The sequence below is a fragment of the Ixodes scapularis genome, unplaced genomic scaffold (assembly GCF_016920785.2).
Source record: "Ixodes scapularis isolate PalLabHiFi unplaced genomic scaffold, ASM1692078v2 PGA_scaffold12__126_contigs__length_90152505, whole genome shotgun sequence".
NCBI lineage: Eukaryota > Metazoa > Arthropoda > Arachnida > Ixodida > Ixodidae > Ixodes > Ixodes scapularis.
Window position 1 is genome coordinate 48,965,762 of NW_024609838.1, and position 13,675 is coordinate 48,979,436.

Here is a 13,675-nt window from a genome sequence, read left to right on the forward strand (position 1 = left end):
ATTATGAAATCTCTGTTAACCGTGAGGTTTTTTAAGCATTGTCTATCCTTATAAGTTAAATTATAATTAAGTGGTCTGTCTCTTTATACGCCGATAAAACATCTTCCTGGACCGCCTCTATGTATTTTATGATAATAACATTTTTTTATTTAAAGGTGGAATCCAATAGGATTTCTGTTTATATAGAGGCTCTTGATAAGGAGCTCCTTTGAAAAAAACTTTACAGTGCAATTGCCGTCCAAATTCGTTTAATCCTTTGTGCAAGTCCAAATTATCACTATTGTTGCGAGGAGTGGGACAAAACTTTAATCCCTTTTTTGAGAACCATCTCTTCGTGTTTAGAAATTATATAGGAAGAATAATTGAACATTTCGGACTTTTCTCCACCGATGTCTGTAGAATGTTCAGAGTTACATGTATTAGCATGGTGTGTTCTATTAATTAGGCGTGAAAAAAGTGTTTCCATTTTTCTATTAGGGGCAAGAAAAAATCCAAGAGGACATTATCTCTAAGTGCCGTTTGTCGTTTAGTATTAATTACTTGTCGCTCCTTTTAATGTATGTAAAGCTGCAATTCTTTTATTATTATTAAGGGTAAACCACGGGAAGTTCTTAAAATAGTAACGATCTGGGACACTAAATCACGAATATTTTCCATTGACTACTGTATGGTAATGTCCAGTAAAGACATTCTAAAATTAACAATAGCGCAATCCCATGTTTGTACATTCACATGGGACAACTGTATGGTTGGAGCTGTATATGTGTTATAAAAACTATTCGGAATTTTTTTCGTGTGCGGCAGTTTTGCAGATATAGTTAATGGGATTCAAATGGAGTTAGTTTATCAAAACAAACGCGAAGATTGAAAAAGGGTTGGAGGAAAGCCTGTGGGAGTCAATTTGAATCCGACGAACGACGACGTTTACTCTGTGGAGCGCGTCGAAAACGACTCGCTGAGGGGTTTTTATTGCGTGCGGAGCAATCACTCACACTTTGCCGTGAAAGTTGCGGGAATGACTCCGGCAACGATGATAGAACAGAATCTGGAGACGTGCCCAAAGAAAGAGGAACACCCCCTGCAACCTGCCCACTATGTACCCTCCTCCCTTGGGCAACATCTTCAAATTCCGGGGACCTAGGTGTAAAGGGACTCTTGCAGAGCAAGTGGGTAACTAAAAATCTTTGAAATGGTTGGCCATTTCAGCAATACCCTCCCTACTTAGGTGTAACCCATCAAAAGACAAAAAACGATGAGGGGTCTCAAGAAAGGAACGGTGATTTAAAAATACTACATTTTCGTAAATAAAAGAGAACTCCGTCAGGGAAAAAAGTTTAATTCAAAGATTTTTTCGTTAATCCATCGTATGTAGCCTGGTCCACGGGGTCCGGCAACGTAAACACGTTGCCGGACCAGTTTCTCGTCACTTAAACTCCGCAGGACATAACGGACTTTCTGATTTTAAATTTATTATACTTCAGGGGGGCTTTCGAACCGCCAGAGATCGGAAAAAAAAGAATCTGAATTTATTTACAAATTTAATACTTTAGAACCGAAGGGCCTTAACAGTTTCGAAGGGTCATTGCCGTCTTTTTCATGGACATTTAATTGAGATCTTCTAATCGGTACCGCACTGTTGCTTTTTTTTTCTCGCTTCATTGTTTAATGGGACACGAGCAAACGCTTAACATTGGGCCTCCCATAGGCTTCACATGACACCAGGTATGGTTGGCCTATGCCCAGCCACGTGTCCCGAAAACTGGTTTGGTGATAAGAATGGCGTTAATAATATTATATTTAATTACTTCCATACTATTTGCTGCTTTTTTATCGGGATATATTAAACTTTTAAGCGAGAATTTAGTTGAGTAGATACTCGCTAAACGGTAATCATTTTTCCAATTAACTTCTTCCTTTTTACGGCCCTTTTCTCTTGGATTGAAAGAATATGAGAACGAAGTGATCTTATTTAGACTGACGAAGAGCCTACCAGGCTTGAAACGTTTCTGAAGCTCACCTTTTTTGGCGACCTCTCCGACCAACTCCAAAAGGGCAAATATTGTTTGAACATATTTCTCTCGAGTGCCTTCTTTTTATCTCAGGTGCTGTTCCTTTTATCATGGCCTCGGGACTGCCCCTGCCCTCCTAGGCCTGGAAACCGTTGCCATCGTGGGAACCTCAATTATTAAGTATTTGCACACTCTTGTTATTTTTAACGGTAGTGGCCCGACGGTTGTTAAGAAGTCTGGTGGTGTAATTTCTGTTTTTTTCTTTTCTATCGTAGACAGTCTCCGCCATCACGTCAATTCCATTTTTTTACAAATCGGGTCAAATGATATTTGCCGTTTACCGCCTTTCCAGTGCGCCATTTTATTTATTAATCTTATTTTACACATTCGGCAGAAACGACCGGACGTGACTATAATTATTCTAGCGTTCCTCCCCGGTTGGAGGATAATTTTAGGCCCCGTGGACCAGGCTGCATACGATGGATTAACGAAAAAATCGTTCAATTAAACTTTTTTCCCCTGAGGGAGTTCTCTTTTAATTACGAAAAATGTAGTATTTTTAAATCACTGTTCTTTTTTTGAGACCCCTCATCGTTTTTTATCTTTCGGTGGGTTACACCTAAGTAGGGAGGGTATAGCTGAATTGGCCAACCATTTCAACGATTTTTTAGTTACCCACTTGCTTTGCAAGTGCCCCTTTACACCTAGGTCCCCTGAATTTGAAGATGATGCCCAATGGAGGAGAGTGCATAGTGGGCAGGTTTCAGGGGGTGTTCCTCTTTCTTTGGGCACGTCTCGAGATTCTGTTCTATTATCGTTGCCGGAGTCATTCCCGCAACTTTCACGGCAAAGTGTGAGTGATGGCTCCGCACGGAATATAAATCCCTTAGCGGGTCGTTTTCGACGCGCTCCACAGAGTAAATGTCGACGTTCGTCGGATTCAAATTGACTCCCACAGGCTTTTCTTCAACCCTTTTTTAATCTTCGCTTTTGTTTTGATAAACTAATTCGATTTGAATCCCATAAACTATTTCTGCAAAACTGCCGCACACAAAAAAAAAACACATTAAGAATGTTTTTTATAACACATATACAGCTCCAACCATACAGTTGCTCCATGTAAATGTACACACATGGGATTGCGCTATTTTTATTTTAGAATGTCTTTACTGGACATTACCATACAGTAGTCAATGGAAAATATTCGTGCTTTAGCGTCCCAGATCGATACTATTTTAAAAACCTTCCCGTGGTTTACCCTTAATAATATTTAAAACATTGAAACATTACATACATAAAAAGGAGAGAGAAGTAATTAATACTAAACGACGTAAGGCACTTAGAGATAATGTCCTCTTGGATTTTTTCTCGCCCCTAATAGAAAAATGAAAAAAATCTTTTTTTCATGACTAATTAATAGAACACAGCATGCTCATACATGTAACTCAGAACATTCTACAGACATGGGTGGAGAAAAGTCCGAAATATTCAATTATTCTTCCTATGTAATTTCTAAACACGAAGAGATAGTTCTCAAAAAGGGATTAAAGTTTTTTCCGACTCCTCGCAACAATAGGGATGATTTGGACTTGCATAGAGGATTAAACGAATTTGCACGGCAATTGCACTGTAAAGTTTTTTTCAAAGGAGCTCCTTATCAAGAGCCTCTATATAAACACAAATCCTATTGGATTCCACCGTTGAATAAACAAAATGTTAATATTATAAAATACATAGAGGCGGTCCAGAAAGATGTTTTTTCAGCGCATAAAAAAGACAGACCACTTAATGTTAATTTAACTGATAAGGATAGACAATGCTTAAAAAGCCTCACGGATAACAGAGATTTCATAATAGCCCAGGCTGACAAAAGGAGAGGTATATGCATAGTTAAGACAGCCGACTATGTGTCGGAAGCAATTAAACAACTGAGCAACACTAAGTTCTATAAAAAACTAGATTATGATCCAATACTTAGGTTTGGAGGTACAATAAAAACAATTAAAATACCTAGTAGATAATAATAAAATAGAAAAAAACATTTCTAGGTTTCTCATTCAAGAAAATCCGAGACCAGGACAGTTCTATATGTTAATGAAAGTACACAAGCAAAATCACCCAGGTAGACCAATTATTTCTGGAATAGGTACAAATACAGAGAACAGTGCCGACTTTATTGACGAAAAAATTAAAAGCACTGCAGCCGGTGCCCCGTCCTACGTAAAAGACTCCTCTCATTTTCTCCATTTGATTAATGACATCCAAATAGATTTTAGGGCTAATAGTATATTGCTGGCTAAAATGGACGTAGTGTCCCTTTACACTAATATACCACCTGATGAAGGTATCCAAGCAGTTCTGAACATTGTTAACGAAAACGACCTAACTGCTATTAAAAGCGTCTTAAATATTTTTATGCACTTAGCTTTACAGCTTAATAACTTCACATTTATGAATGAGCACTATTTACAAATACATGGCGCAGCAATGGGATTACGCTTCTCTCCCTCCTATGCAAATATATATATGATGTCTTTAGAGGAGCGGCTACTTAACTCCTTCCCGCACAAACCCCCTTTTTTATAAACGTTTCCTAGACGGCATATTTATAATTTGGAATAATGGGGAAGATAAGCTTTTTGAACTTATTAATTTTGCAAACAATTTTAATCCACATATTAAAGTTGCGTATAAATACTCCTATACAGAAATAGAGTTTCTAGATATTAAGGTAAGACTTACCGAAAATGGTTTGAAAACAACCTTATATCAAAAACCTACAGATAGACGTCAATTTCTACATTATAGAAGTTTTCATCCAATACAAAACAAAAAAGATATACCGTACAGTCAAATGCAACGCTTAAAACGCTCATGTTCGGAAGATAAGAATTTTGATATAAAAGCTAGAGCACTAGGAGAGGATTTCATTAACCGTGGATACCCTTCACCGCTAATTAATAATTCGATATCAAAAAGTCGAGCGATCTCTCGTAACGCGTGTTTAGTGGAGCGGCCGAAAAGAAATAACCATGAATTACGACTAATCTTACCTTGCCCCTCAGAACTTCCAAACATAAACAATATTCTTAGACGACACATGATTATTTTACACATGGACACAGAAGCGGTTATCCCTCGACCACCAGGTATAGCGTTTAAGAGATCACGTGATTTATTAGATTTTTTAAACAGTCCCGAAACTCCATCCGAGGTAGCCTGGTCCCCACTGGTTGCATAACATGCAATCATAACCAATGCAGTTTATATGGGGACATAATTATAGCAAACTGTATTCGTAGCACAGTAAATAACGTTAACTGGAAAATAAATGGTACTTTTGATTGTAATTCGGAAAATGTTATTTATTTGATTCAATGTAAAAAATGCCAAATTCAATACATAGGAGAAACCTAAACAAGCATAAGAAAACGCATGAATCTACATAAAAGTCACATACGTAAACACGTTGCCGGACCAGTTTCTCGTCACTTAAACTCCGCAGGACATAACGGACTTTCTGATTTTAATTTTATTATACTTCAGGGGGGCTTTCGAACCACCAGAGATCGAAAAAATAAAGAATCTGAATTTATTTATAAATTTAATACTTTAGAACCGAAGGGCCTTAACAGTTCCAAAGGGTCATTGCCGTCTTTTTTCATGGACATTTAATTGAGATCTTCTAATCGGTTCCGCACTGTTGCTTTTTTTTTTCTCGCTTCATCGTTTAATGCGACGCGAGCAAACGCTTAACATTGGGCGTCTCATTGGCTTCACATGACCCCAGGTATAGTTGGCTTATGCCGAACCACATGTCCCGAAAACTGGTTTGGCGATAAGAGTGGCGTAATTAAATAATTATATTTAATTACTTCCATACTTTTTGCTGTGTTTTATCGGGATATATTAAAGTTTTAAGCGAGAGATTAGTTGAGTAGATACCCGCTAAACGGTAAGCATTTTCAAATTAACTTCTTCCTTTTTCCGGCCGTTTTTTACTTTTTTTTGATTGAAAGAAAAGGAGAATGAAGTGATCTTATCTAGACTGACGAAGAGCCTACCAGGCTTGAAACGTTTCTGAAGCTCACCTTTTTTGGCGACCTCTCCGACCAGCTCAGTGAAGGCAAATATTGTTTGAATATATATATACATATATATATATATATATATATATATATATATATATATATATATATATATATATATATATAAAACTGAGAAGAAAAAAACCCTTAGTGAAAAACAGCAACAACGGACGATTTAATCTTCGACGTTTCGGCCGGAGTCCGGCCTTCGTCAGGAAGAACTTTTACAGATGAACGCGGGTGGTATTTATACAATGCTACGGTCGAGTCCAAATTTCGGAGGGGTGACGGTTGAAGCTTTCGAGAGAGGGAAGCGTAGGGCAGTTCTTATCCGGGTGAAGAAGCTTGACGGTCGGGGCCAAGTTTCAAGGACGGCGGGATGACGGTTGTAGCTTCTTGGGAGGGGGCGCAGGGTGACTTTGTGTCCGGACCGGCAGCGGTGACCTATATAGACGATAGCGTACAATAGACGAAAGTTACACGCGCAAACTAAAGTGCTGTCTCAAAAAAAAAAAAAATGAAGAAAGGGCGGCACGGTCACTTGTGTGCATGCAGGCATGCATGAGTCAAACCTGGATGGGAACAATGTTAAACCTAGAAGTAAAAAGAAATACAATGGATATCAGAACCTGGAAATAAAAGAAAAGTTGATGGTCCAGTTCCGGCCCCAAACACAGTACCACTGTTAACAACAAAATCTACAAAAAAAAAAATGTTTTTAGATTGCTGTTGCTATTCGTCTGTTATCATTTTAATCGATGCCAGAGTACCGGGGCTTTCATTTATTCCTTCTTTAATAGTGTTAAATCGGTAAATTAGGTAGGATTCACGCTGTTCACGTTCGCGATTTGATTTAAATCCAGATTCTAGGAGCGTTACTGACAATTTATCAAAAGAATGTTTTGGGAGAGCGAGATGTTTGGATAAAGGCAGTGCCGGAAGATTTATGGCGTGAGATTTGTGATTATTAAAGCGCAGTCTAAATGCCGTTCTAGTCTGCCCTATGTATTGCATTTTGCATACCGTACGCTCGAATAAGTAAATGACATTCGACGAGGCACATGTTAAGTTCCCTTTAATTTTGATCGAGAACTGCGAGTGCGTGCTGCTGGCCGTGCTTGTGTGCTGCATTTGTTTACAGATTAGACAGCCTGGGTGCCTGCAAGGCCTACATTCGTTAGGTGGTGGCGATGAATTTATCCGAGAGTCTACTAGCGCGTCTTTGAGGTTACGCGATCGTCTGTGGACTACCCCCGGGGCGGGTGGAAACGCGCGTTTAAGGCGCTCGCTTTGTTCGAGAATGTTATAATGTCGTCTCAAGACATTATTTACATTAGGATGGTTTATGCTATAAGTTAGACATATATTTGTGCGTTGTGTGGCGCTTTGCGTGGGGCGCGGGCTGATGAGGTCTGCGCGGTTCAGTTGTTTGGCTTTTCTGATTGCATCGTCGATTATACGGGGTGGATACTTTTGTTTCTCTAGCACTGACTTTAAATTTTGACTGCTCGCATCAAAATCTGTCTCTTTCGAACAAATTCGTTTGAAACGATGAGCTTGGCTATAGGGAATGCTGTTCTTGCAATGGTGTGGGTGGTCGCTTTGATAATGAAGGTATTGCTGTCGATCTGTTGGCTTACGGTACAGGCTCGTGGCGAGTTTACTTTCGTCTATCTTAACGTTGACGTCTAGAAAGTTTATTTCGGTTTGAGAGTACGAATGTGTAAAGTGGATGCTCGGATGAGCAGCATTGTATCGACCTATGAAGTCCACCAGCTCCTCCTCAGTGTGCGACCATACAATAAATATATCATCTATAAACCTTTTGTACAGGGTCTGTCCCAAAAGTTCCCGGAATTGTTTTTTTTTTATAAGTCATCTATTCAATATTAGTTCAGAATCTTTTCAGAACTTTTCAAAGTAATCTCCCCCTGCCTCGGTGCACTGTTGCCAACGCTGAGCCCAATCACTCAAGGCGCCCTGGAAGCCGTCAACAGGAACCTCCTTCAGTGAGGTCGTCGCAGCTGCTTTTACCGTCTCCAGCGTCCCATGCCGAGTTCCTTTCAGGGTTCTTTTGATTCTTGAGAACAAAAAGAAGTCCGGTGGTGCCAGATCGGGGCTGTACGGTGGCTGGGGCAGCGTTGGCACACACATTTTGGCCAGCAACTCGGAGACAATGAGCGCGGTGTGGCTTGACGCATTGTCATGGTGCAAGATCCAGTTGTCGCAAGTTTCTTTTCGGACTCGTCGAACCCTGTTTCGCAACCGTTAGAGCACTTCACAGTAAAACTCCTTGTTGACTGTTTGTCCCTGTGGCACGAATTCACTGCGAACCACACCTTTTCTGTCAAAAAACACAATGAGCATTGCCTTGATTCGCGATTTGCTCATCCTTGCTTTTTCTGGCGAGGAGACTCCGTGGTGTGCCACTCGCTGCTCTGACGCTTTGATTCAAGATCGTACTCGAAAATCCACTTCTCATCCCCTGTGATCACTGTGTCCAAAAATTCTGGGTCTGTTTCGAAGCGTTCGTGCAATTCCTGACACTTCAACAAACGCTCTTCCTTCATCTCACTCGTCAGGACCTTTGGCACCATTTTCGCGCAGACTTTCCTCATTTGGAGATCCTCTGTTAAAATGCGATGAACGATTGTTTTGGGTATTCCACACTCATCTGCGAGCATTCGAACGCTTAATCACCGGTCCTTGTCCAAAACGTGACGCACTTTTTGCACCGAGTCATCCGTTTGTGATGTCGACGGGCGTCCCGAGCGGTCGTCGTCGTTGACGGACTCCCGACCTTCCCGGAACCTCTTGTGCCACATGAAAATTTGGCTTTTTTCCATTGCGTCGTCGCCGTAGGCTTTCCGAAGCATTTCGAGCGTCTCCGCCCCGTTTTTACCCAGTTGCACACAAAACTTGATTGCATAACGTTGCTCCAAAAACTGGTCCATTTTTTTTCTCGACGAGGGTGCTGTAGAAGCCTCTGCGCGGAGCGTGACCTGCCTCAGCAACTGATAGCAGACAACTGAGACCGGTCTCGTTTCGAAGCTTATATCCCCCACTAACTTCTCCACCTGAAGCCCCACCCCGCCAGGCGGCGTTGCCGACCACAAAAAATCATTCCGGGAAGTTTTGGGACAGACCCTGTATATTAGCGGCTTTACGGGACATTCAGAAAGGAACTGAGATTCTAATTTTCCCATGAATATGTTGGCATAGTTCGGGGCCATTTTGGTGCCCATCGCGGTTCCGCTAACCTGCCTAAAGTATTTATTGTTAAATTCGAACGTGTTTAGTTCTAAGACAAGCCTCGCTAGAGTAGCGACGACGTGTCCATCTGGGGTATCCGGTTGTTTGTGGAGTTCGTACATGTCAATTAAAGAGAGTATTCCATCATCATGTGGAATATTCGTATACAGCGATGACACATCGAGTGTAACGAGATATGATTCTTTTGGTATGCATAAATTTGATATTTCTCTTAAGAAGTGAGTTGTGTCTTTAATGTACGAATCAAGAATTGTAGGTATATGTTTAATTAAACTGTCTACATATCCTGATATGGGTTCGGTTACTGTACCTATTCCGGATATGATTGGACGCCCTGGGTTACCAGGTTTGTGAATCTTAGGGAGCATGTAGAAGCGGCCCGGAGAAGGCTGTACCGGTTTCATTAATTTATGTTCGTTAGCAGTTATTCTGCCCTCGTCTAGGAGATCCTTAAGAACCGAGGTCACAATCTGAGTCTGGTGCACCGTAGGGTCATCCGCGAGAGGCTCATAAAACTTTGAGTCATTTAGTTGGCAGTTTCCTTCTCGGATTTATTCAGAAGTGCTAAGAATCACAATTGCTCCTCCTTTATCGGCTGGTTTTATTGTTATGTCTGTCCTATTGCTCAGGGTTTTTAAGCTAGCCCGTTCGGATTTAGTGAGGTTATCCCGTCTTCCCGCCTGCCTGCGATATTCCCGCATTATGTCTTTTTGCACAGCGGCTATGTATAAGTCAAGACAATCACCACGGTTAGCTTTTGGCGTCCAGTCGCTCGTTGCACGCTGCTGAGAGGTGTTGGAGCTAGAAGTTTTGTCCAAGAAGTATTCCCGCAATCTTAAATTTCGAGCAAAGTTGTCGAGGTCGCGTAGTAATTGAAATTCGTCAACAAAACCTGTGGCGGGACAGAAATTTAATCCCCTCGAAAGGAGTCTTTCCTCTTCTGTTGATATAGTCACGCCAGATAGATTAACAATTGTAGTGCCACAAGGGGCACTAGTGCTTGACCTATCGTCTGTTATGCTAATGGCCGGTTGAGTATGTTCGTTATAGTTAAATGATGTCGTGATCTGAGGTAAAACAGGGTTAGGAACCTTATCGCGCTGTAGCTTACGTAGCTTGATTGTTGCGAGGTCATGGTGTTTCTTTTTATCAAATTCAGATAGGGCGCTAATTTCGGATGTCGATAAGGGGCCATTTGAACGGAGAAGTGTAGCGGTCGCGGTCGTTAACTGTTTCACTTGTTTGTCACTATGCTGAATCGCTATTTGGACCAGTTTGAGGGAACCTTCAAGGAGAACCTTCTCCTTGAAGGTTCCCTTAAACTGGTCCAAATAGCGATTCAGCATAGTGACAAACAAGTGAAACAGTTAACGACCGCGACCGCTACACTTCTCCGTTCAAATGGCCCCTTATCGACATCCGAAATTAGCGCCCTATCTGAATTTGATAAAAAGAAACACAATGACCTCGCAACAATCAAGCTACGTAAGCTACAGCGCGATAAGGTTCCTAACCCTGTTTTACCTCAGATCACGACATCATTTAACTATAACGAACATACTCAACCGGCCATTAGCATAACAGACGATAGGTCAAGCACTAGTGCCCCTTGCGGCACTACAATTTTTAATCTATCTGGCGTGACTATATCAACAGAAGAGGAAAGACTCCTTTCGAGGGGATTAAATTTCTGTCCCGCCACAGGTTTTGTTGACGAATTTCAATTACTAGGTGACCTCGACAACTTTGCTCGAAATTTAAGATTGCGGGAATACTTCTTGGACAAAACTTCTAGCTCCAACACCTCTCAGCAGCGTGCAACGAGCGACTGGACGCCAAAAGCTAACCGTGATGATTGTCTTGACTTATACATAGCCGCTGTGCAAAAAGACATAATGCGGGAATATCGCAGGCAGGCGGGAAGACGGGATAACCTCACTAAATCCGAACGGGCTAGCTTAAAAACCCCGAGCAATAGGACAGACATAACAATAAAACCAGCCGATAAAGGAGGAGCAATTGTGATTCTTAGCACTTCTGAATACATCCGAGAAGGAAACTGCCAACTAAATGACTCAAAGTTTTATGAGCCTCTCGCGGATGACCCTACGGTGCACCAGACTCAGATTGTGACCTCGGTTCTTAAGGATCTCCTAGACGAGGGCAGAATAACTGCTAACGAACATAAATTAATGAAACCGGTACAGCCTTCTCCGGGCCGCCTCTACATGCTCCCTAAGATTCACAAACCTGGTAACCCAGGGCGTCCAATCATATCCGGAATAGGTACAGTAACCGAACCCATATCAGGATATGTAGACAGTTTAATTAAACATATACCTACAATTCTTGATTCGTACATTAAAGACACAACTCACTTCTTAAGAGAAATATCAAATTTATGCATACCAAAAGAATCATATCTCGTTACACTCGATGTGTCATCGCTGTATACGAATATTCCACATGATGATGGAATACTCTCTTTAATTGACATGTACGAACTCCACAAACAACCGGATACCCCAGATGGACACGTCGTCGCTACTCTAGCGAGGCTTGTCTTAGAACTAAACACGTTCGAATTTAACAATAAATACTTTAGGCAGGTTAGCGGAACCGCGATGGGCACCAAAATGGCCCCGAACTATGCCAACATATTCATGGGAAAATTAGAATCTCAGTTCCTTTCTGAATGTCCCGTAAAGCCGCTAATATACAAAAGGTTTATAGATGATATATTTATTGTATGGTCGCACACTGAGGAGGAGCTGGTGGACTTCATAGGTCGATACAATGCTGCTCATCCGAGCATCCACTTTACACATTCGTACTCTCAAACCGAAATAAACTTCCTAGACGTCAACGTTAAGATAGACGAAAGTAAACTCGCCACGAGCCTGTACCGTAAGCCAACAGATCGACAGCAATACCTTCATTATCAAAGCGACCACCCACACCATTGCAAGAACAGCATTCCCTATAGCCAAGCTCATCGTTTCAAACGAATTTGTTCGAAAGAGACAGATTTTGATGCGAGCAGTCAAAATTTAAAGTCAGTGCTAGAGAAACAAAAGTATCCACCCCGTATAATCGACGATGCAATCAGAAAAGCCAAACAACTGAACCGCGCAGACCTCATCAGCCCGCGCCCCACGCAAAGCGCCACACAACGCACAAATCTATGTCTAACTTATAGCATAAACCATCCTAATGTAAATAATGTCTTGAGACGACATTATAACATTCTCGAACAAAGCGACCGCCTTAAACGCGCGTTTCCATCCGCCCCGGGGGTAGTCCAGAGACGATCGCGTAACCTCAAAGACGCGCTAGTAAACTCTCGGATAAATTCATCGCCACCACCTAACGAATGTAGGCCTTGCAGGCACCCAGGCTGTCTAATCTGTAAACAAATGCAGCACACAAGCACGGCCAGCAGCACGCACTCGCAGTTCTCGATCAAAATTAAAGGGAACTTAACATGTGCCTCGTCGAATGTCATTTACTTATTCGAGTGTACGGTATGCAAAATGCAATACATAGGGCAGACTAGAACGGCATTTAGACTGCGCTTTAATAATCACAAATCTCACGCCATAAATCTTCCGGCACTGCCTTTATCCAAACATCTCGCTCTCCCAAAACATTCTTTTGATAAATTGTCAGTAACGCTCCTAGAATCTGGATTCAAATCAAATCGCGAACGTGAACAGCGTGAATCCTACCTAATTTACCGATTTAACACTATTAAAGAAGGAATAAATGAAAGCCCCGGTACTCTGGCATCGATTAAAATGCTAACAGACGAATAGCAACAGCAATCTAAAAACATTTTTTTTTGTAGATTTTGTTGTTAACAGTGGTACTGTGTTTGGGGCCGGAACTGGACCATAAACTTTTCTCTTTTATTTCCAGGTTCTGATATTTATTGTATTCCTTTTTACTTCTAGGTTTAACATTGTTCCCTTCCAGGTTTGACTCATGCACAGTCTTGGGTAGTAACACGTTACTAGTAACGCGTTACTGTAATTTCGTTACTTTTTTGGTAACTTGTAACTGTAACGAGTTACTTTTTTTAAAATGTAACTTGTAACTGTAGTTCTATTACTTTTTTCTAAAGTAACGATGAAAGTAACGACGTTACTTTTGTCGTTACTTTCCAGTGTTTTATGAATAATATATCACTGAACAAGGGTACAATTTAGATATTCCTTGCACTTTTCCAATCGTCCATTCTGACATTTCGAGTGTCAAGCTGGCCTTGCACAAACCTGTGAATACGTTCTTTCTCACGAGTCACGA